Genomic DNA, 13,984 nt, shown 5'->3' on the forward strand with positions numbered 1-13,984 from the left:
ATGTGGAGTTCTGGAAACAACTATCTTGGCCCTTTTGAATCCATTGGTGCTTAAATTATCCCATCTGGAGGCGAGCCTCAGTAAACTGGAAAATCTCGTCAGCATTACCTCCCTAGCCCCGCCCGAGACTGGTCAATGCAGAACTAAGGCTGCATTGCCTAGTAGGAATGTGGACTCAAAAGCTAGCGAGGCTGTAGGCAATCTTGGGATTGAGATCGTGCCCCAGCAAATTCCCTACGATTCCCCACATAATACTAACAATCCGGCCTGGTTTGGGACGTCACATCTAAGAGAAGCGCCCCCCCACCCACAAGCAATCAGTACCTGCACAGGGTATGACCAGCGGGTGTGACCAGATGATAAACACTCAGAAAGATGTGTAGAGAGGGAGTTCAGATTCTAAGTGACTCACAATGCCTGGCCCTGCCAAAGGGTAACTCGCCAAGCCCAAGTAACCTGCATCTTCCTCCTGAAGTAACTCCATACACTATTGTGCTGGCCAATGTTCCCCCACTGTCATCTGGGGATGTGGAACACTGGTCAACACTGAGGAATAAGTCACTACACTTAATAAGTGCAAGGACAGGTATCACAAACATGCTATTTGCAGAGTTCAAGATGGCGCAGCGGATTGGCTGGGTAGGAAGTTCCAATAAGGCTTTATCTGGAGATTGTGTAGTTTTAACATTTAGGTCACGAGATTTGATTCTGTGTAGTTTTAACATTTAGGTCACGAGATTTAATTCGAACCATACTAGACAAGGGGGGGCAACTGGCCAGTTAGAACTACGGGACTTTGGGCCTCATGTAGGTAAATAAATTTTACCGGTTCTTAAATACCGAGCCGTACCGAATCGGTAAATTAGAATCGGTAAGTTATATGTAGGTAAAAATTCGGTAACAGTTACCGATTCGGTAACATTCGGTAAATACGAATCGGAATTCACCGATTCGGTAAATACCGAGGTGATAATTACCGAATCGGAAAATACCGAGGTGGTATCTACCGAATCGGAAAATACCGAGGTGGTATCTACCGAATCGGAAAATACCGAATCGGTATGTACGGATTCGGTAAATAACATCACATGACTTGACGAAACAGCTAATCCTGTGCAACGACAGCCCACCCAACCAGGAACTGCCCACACCCAGGCAGGTGTACACAATTAGCCGAAGTGGCCACACCCAGGCAGGTGTACATAATTAGCCGACCCTGGAGAGGCTTGGAGTGCAGAGGAGAGGCAGGGAGCAGTTGCATGTGCGAGCGGGAAACGAACAGCATGTCCAGCCAGAGAACACAGAAAGACGGAGGGGAAAGGAGGAGGAAGCTCAAATTCAGCCCCAAGGAACTCCAGGTGCTGGTGGAGGAGGTGGTGAAGCAGCACCAGAAGCTGTTTGGGAGGCAATCCCTGCAAGTGCCTGAGGCCGAAAAGCGCAACATATGGCTGGCCATCCAGGCGCAGGTCAATGCTGTGGGAGTGACCCACAGGGACATTGAGGTCCTCAAAAAGCGCTGGTATGACCTGAGGATTGTGACCAAGAGGAAGATGGGCGACATCCAGAAGGAGGCCAGCCAGACCGGAGGTGGAACCAACAGGGCACCTGCCCTCACCGAACTGGAGGAGCTGGTGGCGGCCACAATCGAGCAAGAGAGCGTCGTGGGTCTTGGGGACGCCGACAGCTCTGCCAGAGCCGCAACACACCAAGGTAAGACGAAAGCACAGCAATGTAGCCTCCCCTACCCCTATCCCACATCCCCCATTGTGAAACGAGAATCACACTGCAGTCCACACGTGTCAGTGCAGACAGGCAATGCATTCCGGGAGATGTAGTCAGGGCAACACTAACCATGACGTAAATGTTACAGGGCAACAAGGCATGTCACGCACTCGAGGCACAAGGAGACAGAGGACAGATTGAAATGTGAAATGATTTATTGTGACGCTTGCAATGCAGCCCTTCGGGGACACTGAGCCAATGTTGTTTTTCTGTCCACAGATGTGACATCATGCAGTACAGGGCATGCTGCAGGGGAGACGGCACACCGGCCACAAAAATCACCTCTAGCCAGCACGAGTTCAGACCAGGGAGCAGGCCCACTGGCAGCCGCACCACCAACACAGCCAGCCTCGCCGCACACAGAGCCAGCATCACCTCACCGAGAGCCAGCATCACCACAACCACAGCCAGCATCGCCACTCATGTTCGAATCACCGGCCACATCTCCGCTTGCAGGTGTGAGAATGAGGAGGCGTCCAGCAGCCAGGCTACAAGCCTTCGACACCTCGTCAGACGACAGCATGGGCCCAGAAGACCGCACCGGGCCCCAGGAAGGGAGCCATCCCACTGTGCCCCACACCTCACAGGCAGCACAGACGGGAGCAAGAGGGCGCCGCAGGTCGCGTGTCCAGAGTCCACCAGCACCCACTGACGGCCATGGTGTCTTCTTGGGGCTCGAGGGCCAAATGTTGAAGCAACAGCGCCTGCAATCAAAGGCAGTTATGTCAGTCCAGAGGCACATGCGGGTGATGAAGACAAGCTTAGTCAACATGGACACAAACATTGGCGGCATGGCTGCGGGCATTCGGGACATGTCCCAGTCAATCCAGCAGTTGTGCAGCAAATTAGATGCTGACATCGAAGCACGGCGCCGGGAACGCCAGAGAAGGGACACTACCAGCAGGGCACTCAACCGTCTGGCAACTGCGACTTCCCTACTTTGCCGGCGCTCTGTGACGATGCAGGAGGGCCTAACACAGTGCTGCAGCGACCTGTCTCGGGGGATGGTGCAGGTGACAAGTGCACTAGGGGTGCTATTGACTAGTCAGGCGTCGACAACTGCTGCAGGGGATGCTGCGGAGAGCATCGACACCAGCAGCAGCATCACACCCCCCGTCCCCGAAGCACGCAGGAGCAGCAGGCGGCTTGGGGTTGGCTCTAGTGAGGATGCACAGGCCGTGCAATCCACCACTGCAGCGCGTATGCGCAAACATTGATGTGGCCCTGCTTAGCCACTTCCCATTGGGTGACGTAACCCTGGACATAATCCTTGTATAGATGGTATATTGCCAGATTGGCCTGTTCATGTGTTCATGGCGTGGTGCCACATTAAACTACGTCATGACTTCTCACAACTCGCTGTGTCCCCTCACTTACTCAGAAATAGTTGCATGTGATCTCTGCCCGTCTCTCTCTCCCATCGATTGCAGTTGGCACTCTAGCTGCGCTGCCCTCTGGCTGGCCTGACTCATCCTCGTTGTCCTCAAAATATGTTAGTTCCACATCTGTACCTTTTTTCGTGGCAAGGTTGTGCAGCATTGCACAAGTGGCAATAATCTTGCAGCAGGTGATGGGTTTGTACTGGCGTGCGCCTCCGCTCTTGTGGAGGCAGCGGAACCTGCTCTTCAGTAGTCCAAACGTGCGCTCCACCACATTGCGTGTTGTTTTGTGGGCCACGTTGTATCGTCTCTCACTCTGGGTTGCTGGGTGTAGGTAGGGAGTGAGGATGAATGAACGGCATGCATATGCACTGTCGCCTGGATGAGTAAAAGGGAACCATCAGTTACATGCCTCTATACACTCTGATTTGCAGGTTTCAAGGGGCGTCACTGTTACTTACCCAGCAGGTATCCCTCTCCGAATTCGCCGGCACTCAGTCGTGTGTAGATCCCACTATTCTGGAAGATGTAAGAGTCGTGGGTGCTCCCAGGAAACTTTGCAACAATATCTGTGATGATGTTCCCTGCATCACAGATCACCTGCACATTGATGGAGTGGGTGGACTTCCTGTTCCTGTAGATGTGCTCTGTATCAGCTGGTGGACAGATTGGGATGTGTGTACCATCAATACAGCCGATGACATGGGGGAACTGTGCCATGTGATAAAAGTCTGTTTTTGTTTTCTGCAGTGCAGCCTGTGTGTTTGGGAAGCTTATGTAGTGGTGCATTCTCTGCATCATGGCATCCAGGAACTTCCTGAAGAAACGGGACAGGCAACTCTGGGATACACCACCCACCGCAGCTATCACCACCTGATAACTGCCGGATGCCAGTAGATGTAGGCTGCAGAGCACCTGCACATGTGGTGGTATGGCGTGCGCCCTTCTTGTTGGCTGGTCCAGGAGTGGGTGCAGGTCCCTTATCAGGTCCATGATGGTTTCGGGGTGTAGCCTGTACCTCTCATGTATCTCTGCATCAGTCAGCTGTAATAGTGTGATGCGCTGTCTGTAGATTTGTTCCTCCCGTCGCCACACCCTCAGTCCTGCTGCCTGTAGACGTAGGCGCCTTGCAATGACGTACATGGCGGCCATGTTGTCCACGCTGTTGCATTTTGGGATTGCTTATGTGCATTGTTGATGGTTACCACCTGCTTTCAATCCGTGTTAATTACCGACTCTTATTTACCGATTTTCCTGGATTTCTTAATTACCGACTGCTCCTACATGTCATTTTAAATTTTTACCACTTCATATTTACCACTTCATATTTACCGATTCGTTAATTATGTATTCGGTAAATATGAATCGGTATTTTAGAATTCGGTAACTATGAATCGGTATTTACCGCCTCATATTTACCGAAAAGTGGTTTTTGGACTCCTACATCTCACTTGTCTGAATACCGGTCGGTAACGGCATATTTACCGAAAATCTGCCGTTACCGACCGGTATTTCGCTACCTACATGAGGCCCTAAACATCTTACCCCTGGGCTTCTTTTATCAAACGCATAGACTCCCACATTTTATCCCAGAGGAAGAGAGATCGTTCCCGATAAGACAGCCTAGGTATGCTGTTCCAGTCAGCAATCATTATGATATCTTTAACACCTTCAAGGACATTGACTGACTGGCACCTCCAAGTTGGTATCCGAAGCAGGATGAAGCCTATCCAGGGGTTGTGATGACGTAACATTGTTAAATGGTAGCACCTCAGATCGTGATGAATTAGTGTTCAGGCCACTCCCCGTTACAATCGAGAGGGAATACTGTGAGAGAGAGTCTATTACTAGACGTTTAGCCCCACTCTCTGATTTATGTGAACCCTTAATTCAAGCAACACCCCTTACGGGAAATCTCAATCTCACCCCTTCTATTACAGCCCCAATTAGACCCTTGTTCAACCTCGAGAGCTCTCTTTGTAAGGTTATTTCTTGGAACACTGCAGGGTTACGCAACAAGACAAATAATCAAACATGGTGCGATTTTATTTTTATTTTAAACTATGACATATTATGTTTCCAGGAAACATGGACCATAGAACCAACTCATATAAACTTTTCACACACCTTCAGTGAAGGGACCAGGGGGTAGACCAAAGGGTGGGCTTTGTACATATATATCGAATAAGTTCGCCATAGACAAAATGGAATCAAAGCTGGGGATTAGTTATTATCAGTTGATTAAACAACATCAAAGCCTGACTCATTGCATTGTTTTGGTTAATTTTTATAATAACATCCTCCCAGGTAAGCTTGGAAAGGTTGTAACAAATATTGGCAGTGACTTTAATTCCTTCTGCAATGCTAGTGCAAAAGACACAACGACAATCTTTGTGGGGGATTTCAACTGTGCCCTATGCCCACATGAGGATAGTAGACTCTGTGGTTTTAATGATGGAGAGGGCATAACACTCATTTTTGACATACGATGGTGGGGGAATTATTTAATTACCTGATCCTGAATACTGAGCTGGGTTTTGTGAATGATTTACTGGTTAGACCTGTCCCCATGCCCTACACATTTAATGGAAGAGGTTTATCCTTAACCATAGCAACCATAGACTATATACTAGTGTCCCGCAACTATGCATTCAGGCTGTACTCTTTCAATGTTGGTGATGACCCAATGAGTGACCGCTTCCCTCTCTGCCTCAAGATCATTCTGCCATCACATAGGTCTGTTAGGGCGGATTATGCCATAGAGGCCATAGGAAGGGTAAACCTTGATCAAATCAATGGTTATACCTTATGGTGGTCAACGGTGGACCCTGTTGCGGTTACAAAACAACTAATAACGAAGTGTAAAACTGCCTTTGATATTTGTCTGAGCGACTTAACTTCCCATGACAGTATCTTATCATCCTTTCAGATAATATCAGCTGGGGTCAGGGAGTTATTATTTGTTCAACTCTGTAATAAAGTCAAAAGTCAACGGTGGTTTGACACCAAATGCACACGAGCATACACCAACCTAAAGAATGAGTTACATAGGCAGCCCAGAATTACAAATAATGTTAGGCAGACAAGAACGGATTATAGACTGGCCCTTATGGAAAGAAGATGTGCTATGAGAAGGGAGGCCTGGGAATCCCTTCACAGTGCGGCTCAACAGAAAGATAGTGCCACCTTTTGGAGGGCAGTGAAAATGCTGTTTTTACAACCTGCGTGCGGTCCTTCCATAAAAATCGCCATACCTGCAGAGTCCTGGATCGGACACTTTTCAAAGGTGTATAATGGGCAGCGAATACTTAATTTACCAGTTAGTGAGAGGTTAGAGGAAAACATTGAAAAAGTAGATTTGCAGGTCACACTGGAGGAAGTAAAGAGAGCTCTGTCAGTGACCCAGGGAGGTAAGGCTCTCTGACGGCGTACCAGTGGACCTGTTCAAATCAAATATCACTCTCTGGGGGCCCCTAGTAACCCAGGTTATTAACGCCACTTGTCTGGAATCAATGTCGAAGACCTGCGTGGAATCTATTATTTTCCAAAGAGGATCGTAACGATCCTGGGTGCTATAGGCCCATCTCCCTATTGGACTCCATGGTAAAAGTAGCTGGGCGAGTTATTTTGGAGCGCCTCCAAGCATGTGCAGAATATAGCCTGGTGCTATCAGATTTACAGTGTGGCTTTCAAGAGGGGCTGGGGACGACCGAGCAGAGTTTAAACCTGGCCATATTAGTGGGGAAATACACAAGAGCAAACATGGGAATCTTGTTTCTGGCATTTTTGGACCTTACGGCGGCCTTCGATTCTGTAAGGCAAGACAGATTGTGGGAGGTTCTTGAGACATTATTCTCTTTTTACGGCGTCTGTATAGAGGCGCAATGGCGAGTGTACGCTTCGGATTAGGTGGCGAGCGTACAGCTTCCTTTCCCATTAGAAGGGGGGTCAGGCAAGGTTGTGTGCTGGCCCTCTTTCTTTTTGATCTTTATCTTAAGATTTTCCTTTAGTGTGTGGATGACCTATACCTGCTCTCCTTTATGCGAACGATGCAGTGTTAATGTATAGAACACAAATTGGTCTCCAGAGGGTCCTAGATAGTTTTACTGATTTTATGAAGGACCTAGGCCTCTCTATTAATATATCAAAGACTTTTATTATGAGGTGTGGTCCTGGAAGGCAGAGGTCAAAAGGTATGTTTGTGGATGGGCAGAAGTTAACCATGACAAAGAGTTTTTCATACCTCGGCATTTTATTTAATCAAGGAGATTCATGAGCGCAAAGCCATATCTGCGAAAAACAGTTGCCCTTGCTTCTTTTTCAAAGAAGCAAGGTTGGAAACCGCCAGGAGAACTCATTCAAATTTACAAAGCCAAATGCACTACTACTGCAATGTACGGCGCGGGAGTCTGGGGTTTTGCTAATACCCACCCGATACAAGTAGTGGAAAATTCCTTTTTAAAATACATTTTATCGGTTCCAGCCAGTACTCCTTCTGATGCCTGCCACGATGAGCTGGGCCTTCCTTTCATTTCCGACCTTATAAAACTGGAACCCATCCTCCTGTGGCACAGGATTTGGTCACAAGAGCAGACCAAGTTAAACAGGGAGATACAATTGTCGAGCATTTGGCGAATACCAAGTGGCAATCAACATTGAGTCCCCATCCTCCTTAATGTACAAATGTGCCCAATGGCTGCAAAAACCTAATGGAAGACCATGTTTGGGCTAAAAAGGGTCGGCTATGCTGTCTAAGATCTCCAAGTGCCAATTTCTAATAATTATATATTTTTGCAAACAAATGTTAAAACGCAGTATAAAATTGTACAGTTAATAAATGTTGAGCAAATAGATCAGGGCCTCTGTGTCTATCTCCTAATACCCCACAAACATCCCAGGAATTTTACGACTGAGCATGCAAACAAGGGTCTTGGATCCAGTCTTAAAATTCGTAGAGCTTCAACATAATTACAGGTTCCTAGCTACTTGCATATAGGTTTGAGCCATTTAACCCTTGGGAGGGAGTAGGCTGTTCATAAAAATACTACATGCTCAGTTGATTTAGTAACTGCGGTGCAACTAGGACATAACTGGGAGGCTGTTGTGTTGCGGTGCCAAATACTTCAATTACTTGTAAAAGAATTCAGTGGGAGTGTACCAAATTTGAAGTGGGTGTACAAGCTCCCTGCCTTTAGGTATCCGGATGATGTCTACGGCATCGCAAAATAGGGAATCGCAAAATTTGCGATTCCCTATTTTGCCATTGCATTTAAGGAATCGCAATTGCCATTCCTTAAATGCGATGCAGGAAGGACCCAAGTTGTGCGATTTTGACATAAGAAATCGCAAATTACCACCAACTTCAAGTTGGTGGTAATTTGTGATTTCTTTGAAAAATGCACTTTTTTACATTTTTAAAGTGCCATGTGGTGCACTTACATGCCCTTAGGGCATGTATGTGCGCCACATGTGCACACATCCATATTTCAGGGGTGCAACAGGGTGTATTTTTGACACCCTTGAAATTGCATTCGCAATTTGCGAGTACCTAACGTGTACTCACAAATTGTGAATGTCTTCCCATTCATTCCTATTGGCCTCTAGCCGGCCCATAGGAATGAATGGGAAAGTATTCCTTAATTGCGAATCACAATTTAATTTAATTAAGGAGTATTAAGGAATCACAATTAATACTGCAATTCCTACATACATTCCATTTTGCCAGTACTTAATAGCGATTCTAAAAATCGCTATTAAGGACTCGCAAAACTGGTTTTTCATACATATGCCCCTAAGTCTTTGGGAGGAAGCGTAGAGAATCCACATTATCCCAAATGCCCTTTAACCCAGTGTCAGTCAGTGGTTGTTTCACATTACTTATCCAGCCTGTCTTGTTTTACAAATTCAAGGAACTGACTTCCTTAAGAGCATTGGCATAAAGACGTAGTTCAGGGGTAGTCCTAATTCTCCTCCAGAATAACAGGGGGCACAATTTGGCCACATCTGCAATGTATTTCCTACCCATATCCAGCCTTAAGGGACTGGAGTGCGGTACTCCGAGGTAGCGACACCAAACTCCTCAAAAAAGAAAGCTCGGGTCGCAGACATTTTGCTGGTTTCTGAATTCTTTTTTTTCTGGCACTTTATTACTTTTTCAAGCCATGCAGTTTTATTTTAGGAAGTCTATGTAAAGAGAAAGAAGTTGGAGAGTGATTTATAATTAATTGCTATTTTACAATTTTACATTTATTAATAAGTACATTTTAGTTTAACTATAAGTTTTACTTAATTTGTTAGGTAGTTTTTTAGATGTATATATTTCTTCTTTAATCTTCTGGTTAAGGAACTTGGCAGACTTTCCTGGTCTTGCAGGATTTGTCATTTCTGATATATTTAGTAGTTTAAATTAGTTTGCCTGTTATATTGTTGATTTCATTCTTTGCTTGATTTTATTGGTTAAAGTTGTTCATACTTTGGGCCTTACTATGAGTTTGGCAGTCTGATCGTCCAAAAACCGCGTCCGTGCCCTCCAGTAGCCCACAGCACTGGCGTTGCAAAGACGGCCGTGTTATGAGTTGACCACGGTGCCGGCAGTGTGGATGGAGAGATCTTGCAGTAGTGGTGAGTATTTTTACCAAATATATTGATACCTGTGTGTGTATTTCAATGCATATGTGTCGGATGTACACATGCATGATACATGTGAAAAAATACCGTCAACCCATTGCCGGGGTCCGTCCCATATGTGGGCAGTCCTGGCAATGGGTATGTGGTACAAAAAGGACTCACCTGGAGATCCTCGCAAAAGGGGTCGTATTCATTGTGGTGAAGATCCTGCTGTGAAAGGGGGCCTAGAAGAAAGGGATCTGTGTCGGACTCTGCCTGAAAGAACAAGAAAAGGGTGAGTACGCACCCCAAATCTTTTGTGTCCGCCACCTTGAAGTAGGAGTTTGGATTGCCACGGTCAGCTTGTGGAAAATGCAACTCGTAATACGGATGACAGTACTGATCCCCTGTACCACACTATGGAGGCTGCCTTTCCGCAACTGTGAACCTGGCAGTTGGCTGGCAGACTTGGTGGTTCATCTGCAGTCTTTGCAAAGGCAATCTGCCCAAATAGTAATTTTTTAAAATCAATTATGTCCTTCTGTGGCAAATGCTAATTTATGTTTTAATTTTGAATGACTGATATATAGTTTAATAGATCAGGGATGAACATGGGGGCACCAAGGGTGCCCCACTCTTCCCCCAACTGAAGGCTGCTGGCTGAAGGGGGTCCTGCTATAGGCCCCCAAAGTCATTTCTCGACAGGCTTTCAATGTTGGAAAGCCTAGCATGAAAAGCCTATCAGAAACCGGCTTCATAATCCGGATGGCGTTAAATGCTGTCAATTGGGATTACGTGCCGGCCATCCATAGTGATTACGTGCCGATTCCGACTAGGAGATGGGCTTCTTGAGCCCTTCAGTAGCCAGTCAGAATGTCCTGCCGGTTTCAAAACCAACAGCCTCCATTATATATTTTTAACAACGATGTTTGTGTTGTTGATATTTTGTGTTTTACTAGTTCAGTTTAGGAAGTCAATATTTTCATTATCAATATCTATTTTCTGATATTTTTTTGTTTCGATATTATATGCATCAATGTTATGTCAGTGACCCTATGCTGCCCTTATAGAATGTAATACCGCAGCAAGACTCGAAATGAAGGACCTATGCACAAACAGCAAAAATGCACCCTATTTCCATGGATGCACTGCCCCGGGCAGCCACAAACTCATGCTGCTGTGGGGGCAAGTGCAATCCTGTGAAAAAAGGAGCTGCTGCGTTTTCACAGTGCAGGTGCCAAACCGCCTGCAATTTTGAAGGGGTTAGAGATCCCCATGCAGGTGGGTACAGTCAATGACTGGGGGGTTCATGGCACCCCCTTTCCTGCCTCCAGAGGGCTGCCATCAGGGGACACACTAACAGTGCGCCTCTTTTTAGATGGTGCACTCTCAGTGCTCCTCCTGAGGACTTCTTTGCCTCTGAGCATACCTCTGTAATATGCCTAGGGCGCAGAGGCAAAGGGATTCCCTCATTTGCATGCAGCACACCCCCATGCAAATAAGGGAATACCCCCTGCAGAGAGCGCCGATGCTTTATGTGTGCCAGCACTTTCGGTATTATAGAAGGGACTGCACAAGCGTCTGCAGCCTCTTCTATAATACCAAAGTGCCCCGGGGCACACAAAGCATGTGCAAATGCCCGTTGCACTTCAAGGCACTTTATAGAATACAAAAAGAACAATGGATGGACAGAATGCAGAACAATGTCTTACATTCACCACAGTACAGAGATCTGGGCCTAAATCCACCGTTTATTTGCTCCCCATGCCATTCCAGTTTGGACCCAGCCATGTGAAAATCAGTCTTGACCCTGCGCCCAGTGGCAACAGTCCAGCCCAAACTGCCAGGCCAGGTCCTCCCTGGACTGGAAACAAGAATCCTAGGACCGATTTTAGGCTTTCAGCCCCCATCAACCAGAACAGCTTGACTCCAGTGGCATGTAGAGCACGGGACCCACGTCTGGGCATACCCGTCCCACTTGGGGTGACAAATGCAAAAAGAACAATTGATGGCCAGAATGCAGAACAATGTCATACATTCACCCCAGTACAGAGATATGGGCCTAAATCCATTGTTTTTTTGCTCACCATGCCATTCCAGTTTGGACCCAGCCATATCCAAATTAGTCATGACCCTGCACCCAATGGGAACAGTCCAGCCCGAACTGGCAGGCCAAGTCCTCCCTGGACTGGAAACAAGCATCCTAGGACCGGTTTTGTGTTCACATTGCCACTGGATTTAAGCTAGCCTGGCTGATGAGAGCTGTTAGCCCGAAACGGGTCCCAGGATGCTTATTTCCGGTCCAGTGAAGACATGGCTTGGCAGTTCGGGCTGGACTGTTACCATGAGGCACAGGGTCAAGACTGATTTGCATATAGCTCAATCAATCAATCAGGGTTTTATATAGCGCGCTACTCACCTATGAGGATCTCAAGGCGCTGGGGGTAGGGGGGGCAGCTCCGAATCAATTGAAGAGCCAACTCTTGAGGTCCTTCCTGAATGTGTGCAGGTTCGGGGAGTGTCTGATCATTACGGGTAGCTCGTTCTAGGTCTTGGCTGAAATGTAGGAGAAGGCTCTCCCGCCTGTTCTGTTTTTGCGGCTGCTTAGGGACCTTGGCCAGGGCGAGGTCGGTGGAGCGGAGGTTCCTCTTGGGTACGTTGAATGATACGCTCTTGTTGAGGTATTTGGGTCCTATGTTGTTGAGGTATTTGTAGGCGTGGGTGAGGAGTTTGAAGGTGACCATTTTCTCAGCGGGGAGCCAGTGGAGGTCTCGTAGTTGTTGGGTCATGTCATGTGTTCGTGGCGTGGTGTCCCGAGAACGAGTCTGGCCGCGGCGTTCTGAATGGTTTGGAGCCTGTGTAGTAGAACTCTGTTGATTCCGGCGTATAGAGCATTGCCGTAGTCCAGTCTGCTGGTTATGAGCGCATGGGTGATGGTCTTTCTGCAGTCGGGGGGATCCACTTGAATGCCTTGTGGAGGATGCGCAGGCAGTTGAAACTGGTGGAGGCGAAAGCGTTGATCTGGGGGTTCATGGAGAGGGAGGAGTCGAGGATGATGCTGAGGTTTCATGCGTGGTCTGTCGGAGTGGGCGGGTTTCCGAGGGCAGAGGGCCACCGGGTGTCATCTGAGGCAGAGGTGTGGGGTCCGAGGATGAGGACCTCAGTCTTCTCTGAGTTGAGCTTCAAGCAACTGTCCTTCATCCAGGCTGCCACATTCTTCATTCCTTCCTGGAAACAGAGTCTGGTGTCTTCAGGGTTCTTCGTGAGTGAGAGGATGAGCTGGGTGTCGTTGGTGTAGGATACAATGCTGAGTCCATGCTGTCTAACGATGGAGGCCATGTAGATGTTGAAGAGCATGGGGCTAAGTGAGGATCCTTGGGGTACTCCACAGATGATGTCAGTGGGGTCGGAGAGGAAGGAGGGAAGTCTGATCCTCAGTGTTTTGCTGGATAGGAAGGATTGGATCCAGTTGAGGGCGGCTCCTTGTATCCCGGTGTTGTGAAGTCTGCCTGCGACAATGTGATGTGAAATGGTGTCGAAGGCTGCGGAGAAGTCTAGAAGGATGAGGTCTGCAGTGTGTCCCTGGTCTAGTAGCATGTGGATGTCGTCTGTGGCAGCGAGGAGGACGGTCTTGGTGCTGTGGTCGCTGCGGGATCCGGTCTGGGAGGCGTCTAGGATGGAGTTTTCTTCTATGAAGGTGGTCATCTGGACGTTGACGAGTCTCTCGGTGACTTTGGCCGCAAAGGGGAGGAGAGAGATGGACCGGTAGTTTTTTAGGGTCAGTAGGGTCGGCCGTCGGTTTCCTTGAGGAGGGGTTTGATTTCCACCCGCTTCCAGTCGTCTGGGAAGATGCCGGACCTGAAGGAGGCATTGATGGTCAGACTTAGTTCGGGTATGATGGCAGCGGCAGCCCTGTGGAATATGTGCGGTGGGCAGGGGTCCATTGGGGCTCCTGAATGGGTTTTCTTCATGGTGGCGGTGATGTGTTAGACAGTGGCGGGTTCCCAGGCCATGATGGTAGGTTTGCCGGGGGCATTGGGTGGGGGTGTTGTCCGTCATTGGTTCACTGAAGTTGTCGTAGAGGGCCTTGATCTTCAGATGGAAGTATGAGCTGAGCTTGTTGCAGAGTTCCTAGGAAGGTCTGATGTTGTTGTATGATGTTAAACAGCTCCTTGACGTTGGTTGCTTTGGTCTGGACTTTGTCTCTTAGGAAGGTC

The 13,984-nt window shown here is 47.8% G+C and overlaps 1 protein-coding gene across 2 annotated transcripts in view; it reads left to right on the forward strand.

Annotated features, from left to right (window-relative positions):
- The window catches only part of LOC146805865 (vomeronasal type-2 receptor 116-like), a 201,123-nt gene that overhangs the window by 146,792 nt on the left and 40,347 nt on the right, over window positions 1-13,984 (forward strand). The gene's annotated exons all lie outside the window — the stretch shown is intronic.

The sequence above is a fragment of the Triturus cristatus genome, chromosome 8, assembly GCF_964204655.1.
Source record: "Triturus cristatus chromosome 8, aTriCri1.1, whole genome shotgun sequence".
Lineage (NCBI taxonomy): Eukaryota > Metazoa > Chordata > Amphibia > Caudata > Salamandridae > Triturus > Triturus cristatus.